The sequence below is a fragment of the Drosophila obscura genome, unplaced genomic scaffold (assembly GCF_018151105.1).
Source record: "Drosophila obscura isolate BZ-5 IFL unplaced genomic scaffold, ASM1815110v1 contig_137, whole genome shotgun sequence".
Lineage (NCBI taxonomy): Eukaryota > Metazoa > Arthropoda > Insecta > Diptera > Drosophilidae > Drosophila > Drosophila obscura.
The window spans coordinates 1,548,097-1,563,366 of NW_024542721.1; the positions used below are offsets into that span (position 1 = coordinate 1,548,097).

Below are 15,270 nucleotides of genomic sequence, written 5' to 3' on the forward strand. Positions count from 1 at the left end.
GTCGCTTCTGGGGACGCGGTTCTATTTATACCCGTACTCAGTCAGTACACACATTTTTGAGCTTATAATTCTTTAGAATTTTAGAATTAAAAAAAATTAAATTTTACATTTTTTTGCTACATCTGTTATCTACATCTACATCTACTATGTATATTATAATCTAACATGTAGATTATAGATGTTCCATTAAGATTCTACATCTCCTCCGCTAGGGTTGCTCGCGCACTGAACGTGGCAGAGTGTGCGAGCGAGAAGGAGAATGAGTAGCGTGTCTCTGGCAGGGGGAAGGCAGAGTAAGCAACAGAAATTTAATTTCTTCATTTTGGCTATAATTTTGATCCGATCTAATTCAGATTCGGCAATCTGGTAGGTCTTTAGTTTTATCGTATCTTTAAAATTGTGCTTGCCATAGATTTTCGTCTTTAGTGGAGTCGGAAGGGGGCGGGGCAAAATTTTGAAATACACTTGTAGCAGTGTGATATCACATGAGTCTAGAAAGCAAATTTGGTTACTCTAGCTCTTATAGTCTTTGAGATCTTGGCGCTCATCAAGACGGACAGACGGACATGGCTATATCGACTTGTCTATTGATGCTGATCAAGAATATATATACTTTATTTGGTCGGAAACGCTTCCTTCTCTGCGTTGCACACATCCACTTGTACCAAAAATACAATATACTTAATTCTTTTTTGAGTATGGGTATAAAAAACAGTTGTTGATCAAATTTTGGACCAGCCTACTGAATGCATTAAATGTATTAATACTATTAATCCCTTTATTTTAATTTTACGAAATCTTTTGTCAAATCTCTGGTAGGCAGGCTCCGGTTTTCACTTACACAAAAAAAAATGTGTTTTACTTTTCAAGACAAAAAGTCAGGCGCTCCCGCACTCGTAAAACGCAAGACTTTTCCGTTTTCAAAACGGCAACAGATTCCTCGCCGAAATGAAAAAAACGGCTCTTTTTACAACTAAACAAATCTTAATTGCAAAAGGAAAAAAATAGATGACTTAATGATGCATTGACATGAAATTGACACCATTACTAGTGCAATTAAGTATGCGTTTATAAATAATTTTTAATTAAGCCAACCTCGAAATTAGATCATAAAAAATTGGTCAGGTCAAAAACAAAAAGTGAATTCATCTTAACAGATGTTGCAGCCCGATTTGGCTATCGATAAATCTCTGTTCAACATAATAGAGTCCTTTTTGTATGAGCTGGCACCTACGCGTAGGTATAACAGTACAAAGAGTTAAAAAAATTCACAAAACTGGATTCCAGAGCGCCTTGAAATTAAAAGTATGACTTTTTGCTGAAAAGTAAAGGGCAAAGTGAATGTGAAAACCGGAACCCTGCCTGATAGTTTCGAGGTAAAAACTTGCCACCCAGTAAATAGTTTATTTCATTTAAATATTTTTTCCGGATTTTAAATTCTTGTTATGGTTTGCTTTTAATATTGTTCAATTAAATATGTGTACTGAATTTTCTGTCCATAAGACGCGTAGAACGTGCTATTGTCAAAACTCATAACATAATAACTCGAGTTTGTGCCGGTGTAAACGCCAATTTTTTGTTATTGAGTTAATTCAACAATTGATAGGTAGCTCATGTCAATGTAAATAGGCTTTAGTGTAATATAATACGATAATAGTGTAATACGACCAAAATTATATCATCATTTTTATAATCGATAGGGTCTCGATAGTTTCCATATGAAACTCCATTGTGTTTGTGTCAGCTGATTAGGGAAGTTAAAAATACTTATGTATGAAAACATGTCTAGTTGACGAAAAACTTTAAATAGTTAAAACATTTTAAATACAGGTAACATAAATCTCACTGTTTACATGAAATTACAAAATATAGGTTTGTTTACATACATACATATGTAGTTTATAGGCTGGAATAGAAAAAGAAAAATGTAACTTTTAGCATACTTACATATGTATATATCAATAATTATTATTATAAATGTATGTGTCTAGATGAACTGTACTATTACTTGGTATGTACATACATACATACATAAGCATTCCCTGCACATTGTAGGAATGTAAATACAGTGACTTCACTGTACTTTTTTCAGCATTATTTAAGTTAATATTTTAAATCGATATATGTAGAAAAGATCGTAAATTAAGTTTGTCATTGTACATTAATACATTGATGAAGACACACTCATTATTAAATAAAAGAATCAAAACTTCCAATTTATCGCTAGTGTTATTGATTCTTTGGAGGAAGATTTGTTATTCGAATGACGCCAGAGCTGTCGTATGGGCAGTTTCCATTTTTCAATGGAAAACTTTTTTGCTCGGTTTGCCTGCCAAGTTAGACTTACTTGCATTAAGTTATACATATATAGATAGGCACAATTCTTTTAAAACACTCTAGGAAATAAAAAAACGAGAAGGAACGTGAGAGTCGCGTCCTCAGAAGCGACTACCTATACCCGTGCTCAGTCAGTATTTACATTTTTGAGCATATGATTTTTTTGAATATTAGAATTGAATTTTTTTGCTAAATATGTTATCTACATCTACTATGTATATTCTACATCTAACATGTAGATTCTACATGTACCATTGAGATCCCACATCTCCTCCGCTAGGGGTTGCTCGCGCACTGAACGAGGCAGAGTGTGCGAGCGAGAAACAGAATGAATAGCGGATCTCTGGCTGAAGTAGGCGGGGAAAGCAACTGAAAATTAATTTCTTCGTTCTGGCTATAATTATGATCCGATCTGATTCAGATTCGACAATCTGGTAGATATGGTTATTCTCTACGATTCTGCGTTTTTAGTTTTATCGTATCTTTAAACTTGTGCCTGCCACAGATTTTCGTGGGGTCGGAAGGGGGCGTGGTTGCCCTAGCTATTATATTCCCTGAGATATAGGCGCTCATCGAGACAGACAGACAGACAGCGGAGCTCTGAATAGCGGATGAATAGTGGATTTCTGGCTGAAGTAGGCGGGGAAAGCAACTGAAAATTAATTTCTTCGTTCTGGCTATAATTATGATCCAATCTGATTCAGATTCGACAATGGTTATTCTCTACGATTCTGCGTTTTTAGTTTTATCGTATCTTTAAAATTGTGCCTGACACAGATTTTCGTCCTTTGTAGCGGCGAAAGGGGGCGTGACTAAATTTTGACATACACTTGTAGCAGTGTGATATCACATGAGTCTGGAAACCAAATTTGGTTGCCCTAGCTCTTATATTCTCTGAGATATAGGCGCTCATCGAGACAGACAGACATAGCTATATCGACTCGACTATTGATGCTGATCAATAGTCTGATGCTCGACTATTGATGCTGATCAAGAATATATATCAGAGGTCAGCAGATTTCGGGCAGCGCAGTCGGCACACGTACAGCGTAAAGACTTCGTGTGGTTTCGTTATTCTGCCTGATGACGTACCAGCAGAGAAAATTCTGCTCTGCTGACGTCGCGGCAGAGAAACATGCTTCGGCCTATGCACAAACGGCTTCATATTCTGCCCGCTTGCCTCAGCGGCAGAGAAGCATTCGTGTGCCCTTTGCACAATTCTTCGGCTTTCGCAGCGGCAGAGAAATAAGTAACGTATTTGACTTCGTGTCTGTTGTTTTCGCACACAAACGCACCAAAAAAATGTGTGAGTCTGTGTGCCGACCCCTGATATATATACTTTATGGGGTCGGAAATGTTACCTTCTCTGCGTTGCACACATCAACTTTTACCACAAAAACAATATACCTCTTAACTCTTTTTTGAGTACGAGTAAGATAGCGAGAATGGATGTGTGGGCGTTCTACGCTTACTCTTTACGAAGCTGTAAAATGCGTATCCTGCTTCGAGATATGTAATTTGTATAACATTGAGCGTTAAGAACGGAGAAATTTGATCGAACTATTACATAGCGAGAGAGAAGAAGAAGAACCAACTTCTCGAAATTTTTTATAAAGTCTTGGTTTTAAGTTTTTTTGACTGGATAACTCTTTGGTAAACCAAAGAGGCTTCCCAGATGCCGGACAAGAAAGTGGGACACAAGAATAAAAAAAAGTATAGTAACAAACGTAATCAACTGCTGCACTGAAGGAGTAAGTAAGGCAGTCGGCACTTGTAAGTCCCGCGGAGTAGACTTGGGCGTAGAAAATGCGGAGCGCAAAACAAATACACGTCTAGTCACTACGAAGTAGAAAAAACGAACGTATGTATATGTGCCACGTATTCTCACATGGATTGCTGGTAGCATTCCAAAGCATTTTTATCTAAATTTTGTCATATGCCCCACAATAACAGAAGAACTGTTATTTTGTAAATCCTTTATATTCTAACATATTTTGAAAATAGAATAAACAAATGGATAAACGGATATAAACATTTCCATACGTATTCAAATAATGTATATCATAATTTACTTCATATTCGAATTCACTTCACGTGTTCTAAAGATAATCAATCTTGTTGCTATCTTTAAAAACGGGCCGAATCATCACAAAGGATCTAACAAGTTGTGTGTTTTAAGGTATGCGGAATGAAATACGAACGAAATTGAACATGTTTTCAATAAGTTCCAATAATTATGGGACACCAAAATTTTTTTTTTGTTTTTTCAAGGGGTCACCCCTCAGTTCTGTTCTTTGTTATTTAATAAAATTTTAAAATTTGTAGTTTAATGTTTAGGGGTTGAAAAGAAAACAAAAGAAAATACACTTTTTTAGTTAAATACATATACATACATAAGTACATACATTTAAAAAAAAATTGAAATTTTTTTTAAATAATATTAAAATTTTGAAACTAGTTCATATTGATAATAAGGTATTTTGATTTTTTTTAGTGACTGTTAAAAAATTAACGATTAGTAAAATCAAGAAGTTTAGCTGAGGTTTATTTATATAACTAGTTCGCAAAAACTTGTGCAGGTTTTTTACTGCCAATAACTGATTAAGCTAGTACTCAGATCGAAAAAAACACCTAGCGAACAGAATCAGGGTTGATATTCGTATGAAACCGATAAGAAATGTTTTACGGCAAAAACTGTTTAGAAAACAGTCTAGAAGGTTCTGTACGGAAGGCAGTACTCAGATCAAAAAACAAAAAGGTCGGTATATACTGTAAAAGTATCAGAAGTATTTGCTTGTTTTTTGGTATGTTTCGACCCACCTCGAAATAGATATCAATTTGATATCTTTTGCCAGAAAACACGAAGCAAGCATTCCAATAAGAGAATAAAAAACCAAATGAAATATTTTAATAGTGAAGACAAATAGAATCTAATTAATGCAGCATTATATAAAAGACAATTATATGGATATTATAATATAATATTTTTATTTATTTTCATATATATAAAACAAATATTGCTTTCAAAATAGTTTGTCTTCACGGTGGTCGGCACGGGTGGCGTCGCCATCTGCTGCTGCTGATAGTCAGACACATTACCTTTCCAATAAAATATTGGGGAGCCCAGGATATGCCTGGGGAAGAGCGGCCCAGCCGAAGAAGTGCATTTTGTTAACTTTAAACAAAACCAAGCAGCTGTCTGAGCAGAGTAACCGTTCGGAATGCAGTGCACACCTCTGGTCACACACTGGCTGCTCGAAGAATATATGACATTCGTTTGATGGCAAACAGTTTTTCGATCTGAGTACTAGGCTTTAATGACGATATTAATGGTATTAATATATATGCAATAGATTTCACCATTTATCCAACTCATTCAGCAAACATTTTTTTTTCTAATATTTTTGATTAAAATTTTTTGTAAAGTTCGGTAGCAACCTCTAAAAAATTAAAAACATGTAAATTACTATTAAATCGATGGTAACAAAACTAGGGGGTGTCCCGTTTGAATTTCGCCCAGCCTACTATACATACAAAATTAAAGGACACAGGATATAATTTTTTTCAACTTTTCCCAAATTTTTAAGTAAAAATTTTGAAAAAAAATAACGCTCAACAATCATTGTTTTTGTACTTGAAAGCTTAGACGGTAAGATGAAGCTATAAAGTGTTCGGGTCTACTTTATAGATGCATTTATCAGCTTTTTAGAATGGCACAGTTCATTAATTAGATGTAAGATACTTAAGTTATGTAAGAAACAAGAAGCTCTACCTCAGAAAAATACATTAAAAAATATCAATTTAAAAAAATTAAAAAAAAAAATTAGGCCATAAAAAAATACTTCTTCTTTAAAAAAAATTAAAGGCTATAACACTACCCGACACGATTTTTCCCCAAGGAACAAAACCAACTTTTTCTTATAGATTTGGGGCTTAGAAATGGTTTGATGATATTTTTTTTTTCCTATGGCAGAACTTTTTTTAAAGAATTTTTGAAAACTGGTATTTTTTTTAAGCTTTTTTCAGAGGTGGCGCTTGTTTTTTTCACATAACTCTAGTATCTTACGTCTAGTTGTAAAGAACTTTTCTATTTAGAAAAGATAATTAAAACAGCTAGAAGTTAAGCCCAAACACTTTGTAATTTCAGCTTACCGCCTGGGAAATACTTATAAAGCATTGAAATGCAAAAATGATGATTTTGGAGCGGTATTTTTTACGACATTTTGACTTTAAAAACTCAGGAAAAGTCGAAAAAAAAATTATATCCTGTGTCCCGTATTTGTTTGTGTATAGGTGCATTAATTTGGCGTCGTTTAAGGTATCGCTTATTAAACTGTATGGAGAGACTTTGGAGCTAAAATTCGTTAACCAGACCTACAAAATGAAAAAATTTAACAAAAAATACCTTTTGGAAGGTTGCGGGCCCAACTGCCAATTGGGAACAAAGCAAACGAAAAAGGGTTGTACATTTGGTACCTGATCGCGTTCCTTTGGTATGAAATGTTGTTGACAGTTACTTTTTTCGTTATCTGAGGTAGGATACCTATTCAGGTCAAATGTTTCCTTTATATTCCCACAAGTGCAGGTCCACACAAATTGGATCTCGTCGCGTCTACCTAATCATAGTCATGGATATATAACTCTGTGCCTGTAGTGTCTGTGCCCTAGTGTAGTTCTGACTTCCCTCAGAATACGATCGTGTGTTTACCAAAACATCTTACAATTAATTAAAATCAATTGTCATGGATACCTCTGGCCGATTATTTTCATGTGCTTTCCAAGCAGACTCATTTTGCTACATATGTGGTAAGTACATGATGATCAACGAAATAAAAATCGCTTTTACCGAAACTCTCCAAAAACAGTATGAAGAAAACTTTAAAATCAAACCCGAAAGTTTTGTTGAAGAGTGGGCACCAAGCTGTATATGTCAAATGTGTAGATTAAATTTAACAGCATATGATTACGACGAAAAGTAAGTAACTCTAATCCAAAAACTATTAACTTTACCCAAAATACTAAATATTATTTATTTTCTTACAATTTTTTTTAGAAAACAATTTAAATTTGGTAGAACAATGATGTGGAAAAAAACAGATATTCGCGGCGCCGAATGTTTCTTTTGTTCAGTAAAGAAAACTGGAATTGGGAAACACATGAAAATAGTTTACCCGAAACAATCTGGTTTCGGCTTTACCCTTCCTGCTCGTCCTTCAGAGGAAATACCGCCCCTAAAACGCAAAAAAGGAGAGGTATCTTCCTCGTCGAATGGAACAACGGATTCAAGCAATAACTATTCAGGAGAATGGAAATTTTGCAATCCTATTTCATAAGAACAATTGAACGATTTGGTGAGAAACCTGGATCTTCCTAAATATAAATCCGAGTTTCTTGGATATTTTTTAAAGGATTCCGGCTTATTAAAGGAAAACGTCAACATAACCCATTTCCGGACGTGTCATTTGGCTCACGCACAATTTTATACGACGAAAGATGATATGTGGATTTGCCACGACATTTTCGGTTTATTCAAGGAACTGGGTGAAGCTTACGACCCAAAAAATTTGAGGTTATTTGTTGACAGCAGCAAGGAAAGTTTAAAGGCTGTTTTGTTACATAATGGAAACCAAAAGCCGTCTGTTCCCATCGCACATGCTGTTAATATGAAGGAAACATATCAAACAATGGCTAAATTGTTTGAAAATATTAAATATAAAGAACACTAGTGGAAGGTCGCATGTGCAAGGTGGTTAAACAAAATACTGCTGCTTCCTGTGTCTATGGGATAGTAGATCTAGAGAAGAGCATTACTCAAGAAAACTCTGGCCAAAACGGGAGGAACATACTTTTGAAAATTACAACATACAGAATTCAGCTCTCGTGAAGTTTAAAGACGTTATTTTACCACCATTACACATTAAGCTGGGACATTCCGAATGGTAGTAACAAACTTTCTTGGAAACAGCAAGTCTGATGATTATGTTAATATCGTCCAAGAGCTAATTAAGAATTATAAAAAAATCGGGGCAAATATGTCACTAAAAGTCCATTTCCTGCACTCCCACTTGGACTTTTTTCCGACCAACCTAGGCGACGTTAGTGATGAACACGGAGAGAGATTTCATCAACAATTTAAATCTATGGAACAACGTTATCAAGGTGTTTGGGATGAGAACATGATGGGCGACTATGTGTGGAATCTCATAAGAGAATCTGGTTCGAATACAAAAGGAAGAGAGCCAGAAAACTTAAATTATTTTAAAAAATGTTAATAAGCATTAGCAAACCAAATGTATCACTTATGTTCAAAAACTTGTAGCAACCTAACACCAAATAAAAAAGTTTGTATATCCTTAGAATTGACTGAAAAGACTAAAAATTACTGATTGTTGTATGGGTTAAGGAATGAAATCCCATATCTCAGGTATTTCTACTTTGGTTTTATTGAAATATGATTAGGTAGACGCGACGAGATCCAATTTGTGTGGACCTGCACTTGTGAGAATATAAAGGAAACATTTGACCTGAATAGATATCCTACCTCAGATAACGAAAAAAGTAACTGTCAACAACATTTCATACCAAAGGAACGCGAACAGGTACCAAATGTACAACCCTTTTCGTTTGCTTTGTTCCCAATTGGGAGTTGGGCCCGCAACCTTCCAAAAGGTATTTTTTGTTACATTTTTTCATTTTTTAGGTTTGGTTAACGATATTTAGCTCCAAAGTCTCTCCACAGATTTTAATGAGCGATACCTTAAACGATTAATGCACCTATACACAAAAAATAGAGGACACAGGATATAATTTTTTTCCACTTTTCCTGAGTTTTTAAAGTCAAAATTTCGTAAAAAATACCGCACAAAACTCATCATTTTTGCATTTCAATGCTTTATAAGTATTTCCCAGGCGGTAAGCTGAAATTACAAAGTGTTTGGGCTTAACTTCTAGCTGTTTTAATTATCTTTTCTAAATCTTTACAACCAGACGTAAGATACTTGAGTTATGTGAAAAAAACAAGCGCTACCTCTGAAAAAAGCTTTAAAAAATACCAGACTTAAAAAATTCTTCAAAAAAAGTTCTGTTATAGAAAAAAAACCATAATTCTTTTAATAATTTTAAAGCCCCATCCATATCTATCAGAAAAAGTCGGTTTGGATCCTTGAGGAAAAAAAGTTAGATTTTGTCGGGTAGTGTAATCTATCAGAAAAATTCGGTTTGGTTTGGAAAAAAGTTCAATTTTGCAGAGCAGTGTCAATTATAATCGACATCGCAAAACAAAACTCACAATAACGAAGGGTAGCATGCATATAAACAAAAATTAGCTTTCTAGATAGTGCGTAGTGGAGATAATGTCTCTGAGCTCTGCAGAGCATCGAAATATTCGCACGAAATGCGCCAATAACCCATCTCAGCCGAAAAATGAAATTTTTCATTTCTTTTCTGTCAAATTACAAGGACAATTGTCTTCCGGCGTTTAAAAAATGTATTGATAAGTATCATGGAAATGATAATACTGTATTTTGGCCCGACTTAGCGTCTGCTCAATGTGCCAGAACAACATTGGAGGCTCTCAGCAAGGGATATAAGCCAAAAATCATCTACTGTTTAATATTACAAATCAACAGAGAGCTTGCCAAAATGGATACAACGGGAATTCCGGAAGCTAAAGGTTCCCAAAAATATAAGGAATGCTGATCGCATCGCTATGGTCATGAATATTTTTTTTGTAAAAATAGCTTATAGTTAAAAAAAAAAACAAATGAAAAATTGAACTTGATCAGTCTTGGAATACATTTTTTATTTGTATTACAACAGTTGTTCATACTTTATTTTATAGACAGATGCGTGTCCATTCCCATAGCTCTTTGGAACGACCCAACGTCTTAAAACCGCAGAGCAGTCTCCAAGTACAGAATGGGCGGAATCGAGGAAGATGCGATATCCTCCTTGATAATATTAAGGATCCTTTGAATGGCACGGAGAGTTGCCTGACAGCTGCTAGAGTTGCCGAAAACATTTTTATACGCGTACTGAAAAATAGTTAAGGGGTACATTGTATTTGTGGTAAAAGTTAATGTGTAAAATGCAAAGAAGGAAACGTTTCCGAGCTTATAAAGTATATATGTTCCTGATCAGCATCAATAGCCGAGTCGATACAGCCACGTCCGTCTCTCTGTCTTTCTGTCCGTCTTGATGAGCGCCTAGGTCTCAGAAACTATAAGAGCTAGAGCAACCAAATTTGGTCTCCATGAATCTGGTGTGATATCACACCGCTATAAGTGTATTTCATAATTATAGCCAGAATGAAGAAATTCATTTTCAGTTGCTACCCCCACCTCCCGTTTACGGATACACACTTGCAAGCGCACATATTCGCAGGTGATTTTAGATCACTCAAGCTGTGCCTTCTTTTATTCTGGCTGAGTTTATTCATGCTCGTTCGTGTTTCGGCGCAGCAATTATCGTATTGATTACACTATTCAACACGACACACGTTTTGATCAAACGGCCGATACCTTAAAAGACGCCTAATTAATAGGTCTATCTATCTAAATACATGCCAAGAAATTTTTTTTCGACCATATCTGAGTTGTTAAAGTCAAAATTTCGCGAAAAATACCACAAAAATGGTATCAAATTTATTTTGAAAGCTTAATATCTTGCAGACGTTAAGCTCGCTGCAGCTACAACGTGTCTGGGTTGGATTTATAACTGCATTTGTCAGCTGTAAAGTTCTATGCAACATGATATAAGATACTTAAGCTATGTGAAAAATAGAAATATAACGAGTAGGATCGTGTGAGTCGCTTCTGGGGACGCGACTCTACTTATACCCGTCTTCAGTCAGTATATAAATTTTTTAGCTTATAAGTTTTTTAAATATTAGAATTAAAAAAAAAAATTACATATTACATTTTGTTGCTACATCTGTTATCTACATGTACAATGTATACTTCATCTGATATATAGATTCTGCTTGTACCATGCTAATGAGAAGCGGGTCTCTTGCCGGTGGAGGCGGGGGAAACCACTAAAAATCTCTTCATTCTGGCTATATTTATGATCCGATCTGATTCAGATTCGACAATCTGGTAGAAATGGGCATTCTCTACGATACTCCGTTGTTAATTTTATCGTATCTTTAAAATTGTGCCTGCCACAGATTTTCGTTCTTTGTGGTGTTGGAAGGGGGCGGGGTGAAATTTTGAAATGTAGCAGTGTGATATCACATGAGTCTGGAAACAAAATTTGGTTTCTCTAGCTCTTATAGTCTCTGAGATCTAGGCGCTCATCAAAACGGGCAGATGGACATGGCTATATCGACTCGGCTATTGATGCTGATCAAGAATATATATACTTTATGGGGTCGGAAACGTTTCCTTCTCTGCGTTGCACACATCCACTTTTACCACAAATAACTCTTTTTTTTAGTACAAGTATAAAAAAACATGAAAAAACACAATTTTTTTTTTAAAATCTTAAAAAAAAAATAATTTGTTAAAAATTTTTAAATTTTGAAATCTTTCAGCAAATGTCATTTTGTGTCAGCGGATATGTCGTGTCGACTAGTGTTATTTTATGACCTATGACTTCAATTTTGACGAAAACGACCCTCCTCTATTTTACAGAGACTTCAAAAATATTGACTATGCACAGCTTGACATTGACATTAATCTACTTGACTGGCACTCTATATATTACACTACTCGACAAAATCGAACTTTTTTTTTTCCTCAAGGATCCAAACCGACTTTTTCTGATAGATATGGGGCTTTAAAATATTTTAAAGAATTATGGTTTTATTTCTATGGCAGAAATTTTTTTTAATGATTTTTGAAATCTGGTATTTTTTTTAAGCTTTTTTCAGAGGTAGCGCTTGTTTTTTTCATATAACTGTAGTATCTTATGTCTGGTTGTAAAGAACTTTGCTATTTTGAAAAGATAATTAAAACAGCTAAAAGTTAAGCCCAAACACTTTGTGATTACAGCTTACCGTCTGGGAAATATAAAGCATTGAAATGGAAAAATGGTGATTTTTGTGGGGTATTTTTTACGAAATTTTGACTTTAAAAACTCAGGAAAAGTCGAAAAAAAGTATATCCTGTGTCCTCTATTTTTTGTGTATAGGTGCATTAATCGTTTAAGGTATCGCTGATTAAAATCTGTGGAGAGACTTTGGAGCTAAAATTCGTTAACCAAACCTAAAATATGGAAAAAATTAACAAAAAATACCTTTTGGAAGGTTGCGGGCCAAACTGCCAATTGGGAACAAAGGTACCAAATGTACAACCCTTTTTCGTTTGCTTTGTTCCCAATGGGCAGTTGGGACGACGCCAAATTAACGCACCTATACACAAACATACATTACATACAAGACAGAGCTCCGTACCTGCTAGTCATCGTTTTCGAGACTTTACCTTTATATGCTTAAATCCGAGAGATGCCCCTGACTGTATTTTAAAAATAAGGTCCAACGCTACTGGTTTAGATGACATGAACCCCAAATTTCTTAAACTTTTACTCCCATATATTCAATACTGCTCTAATGACGTCCACGTTCCGCGAAAAATGGAAAGAAGCTAAGAACCCATCCCAAAACCAAAGTCAAAAGATACCTATTTCAATTCTTCCAATGCTATCGAAAGCCTTTGAGAGCTCTATGGCAAAATAGATCAGAGACTTTCTAACAGCGAACAAAATACCAAATGATAATCAGTCTATATTTTGGAGAAATAGAAGCTGCACAACAGCCATTAAAGGGCAAAGTAACATTCCTGACACTACTTGACATTAGCAACGCCTTTGACACCGTTGATCATGCAATTCAAGGCGAAAAACTACACAATGAGTGGAACTTCTCTCCAACGGCTGTAAAACTAACTACCTCATACTTGAGCAATAGATGTCAAACGGTTGTCACAAAAACTGATAAGTCAGCGTCTTTATTTGTTAAACGTGGTGTACCCCAAGGATCAGTTCTCGGACCGTTGTTAATCGTTATATATGTTAACGATCTGCTATCTGTTTGCCACAACAAACACGACGACCTCAACTACGGCGTGTGGAGCTCTGACAACGACAGCTTCCCGATTCGCAACAGGGTTGGCAAAATATACACTTTGCGAGCAAAGCACCATTGCACTTGCCCACGGCTGTCAACCGAACTCCGGCAACTGCCGAAAATGCAGCAGTAGGAGCCTTCCACAGCCAAGCCCAATCCTTGCCCCCATGGAACGGAGCCACTGTACAACCCCCAGCTGTCCAGCCTGCTTTTGTGGATTGGCAAAAGGTGGGTGAAAAAAAAGCGCCGAGGAGCCGAATTATCGGCTGATATGCCCAAGAAGGGAAAGCGCCGCCAAGATCCTCCTGCTACCCCTCTACAGGCCTCTCTATGCCAAGTACGCGTACACTCACCGGCAGATGATCAGGGTGTTAGTTGAAAGTTGACAGGCGTGGGGCGCCGGCTCTCCGATTGGGGCTCCGCTGCTGCGATGCGGCGCTACCTGCAGGGTAGGAAAAATTATCGATGCATGGTGCTATAAGGAGGAGCAGATCACTCACGCAAGGCGGGACGATTTCCACATTACACACAGGATCAACTCCAAGAAAGTCCACGTAGCGTCTGTTCCACATTGTGCCACAGTGGCCGACGGCAATCTAATCTGGCAGAAGATTTAAAATACAACCTGACAATTAGGTCAAAATTGTAAAAAAAACCTGGCAGAAGTTATAAAAGGCCCCCATGGAAGGAATGTCGACTAACCACTCAAGTGGAAATCCACACGCGGGGAAACCCATGGCAAGGGCACGTATTCTGGAGGCCCTAAATCCCATTCCACAGGATCCAGACGAGACGAGAGAGAACTTGGCCGCCTCGGCAGTGAATGCTTAAAGTTCGAGCACAGTCCTGACAAACAGGAAAGAAGAGACGGAGCCTGCTGCGGCGTTGAGGAGCAGCTCAAGGATCGCACGATCTCCAGTCCTAAACGCAGACACGAATACCAGTTTGCGGACCAGTTTTCCGTAGATGCCAACTCGGTGACCGTGAGAGCTTGCGCCCATCCTACAGGGATACCCAGTCGGCCGTAATTTGACTGCTGCGTAAGGACGCCGAAGTGGTCCTGGGAAAAGGCAAGATGAAGGTGGTGTGGACGATGTGCAGAATCAAGGAAAGTGATTCGAGGCCAAGGTGCTACAAGTTTCTGGAGATCGGGCACATCGCGCCCAAATGCCAGAGTGCATTGGACCGTACGGGATGCTGCATACGCTGTGGTGACAGGGGCCGCGAGACCTGCCTAAATAAGGCAAAATGCTTCGTCTGCGCCGACCAAGGCTGCGAGGACAGAGGTCACCAAACGGGAAGCCGACAGTGTCCCCTCGCCAAGCAAGATGTCGTATCAAGTAAACGACGATGGAAGTGATTCAGCTCAATCTGAATCACTGCAGGGCCGCACAGGACCTGCTTCTGCAAACGGTGAGAGAGCTTAACCTAGTCCTGGCTATCCTCAGCGAGCCGTACCAAACTGGCGACAACAAGCAGTGGGCGACAGACGAAACAGGGAAAGCAGCATTTTGGGCATGCGGAAGTGATTCCTTCAAACTTCACAATGTAAAGGCCGGAGACGGGTTCGTGCGCGCGAGAGCTGGAAACTTGTGGGTATACAGCTGTTACCTAGCGCCCAGTCTATCCCTTGAGTCATTCAGCCGGAGCATCGACAACATTACAAACGATGCAAAGAGCCGCGGTACCGTCCTAATCGCAGGGGACTTCAACGCGTGGGCACACGTATGGGGTAGCCAGGTCACCAACGCAAGAGGCCGACTGCTGCTCGAAACGTTCGCATCACTGGACCTAGCCTTGCTGGGTTCCCTGCAGACCTTTTTCAGGGTAGGAGCAGGGTCGATTATCGACCTTACGTTTACGAGCCC

At 37.5% G+C, this 15,270-nt stretch overlaps 1 protein-coding gene across 7 annotated transcripts in view; it reads left to right on the forward strand.

Moving 5' to 3' along the window:
* Positions 1-1,727: 1,727 nt before the first annotated feature.
* The window catches only part of LOC111073237 (sialin), an 82,392-nt gene continuing 68,849 nt past the window's right edge, over positions 1,728-15,270 (forward strand). For 2 of the 7 annotated variants that reach the window (XM_041595733.1, XM_041595736.1), the window contains exon 1: positions 1,750-1,830. The gene's annotated coding sequence lies outside the window, so the exon portion shown is untranslated. Of the gene's footprint in view, positions 1,831-15,270 lie in introns of all 7 variants that reach the window. The other 5 variants (XM_041595740.1, XM_041595749.1, XM_041595745.1 and 2 more) reach the window with 5 other exon arrangements.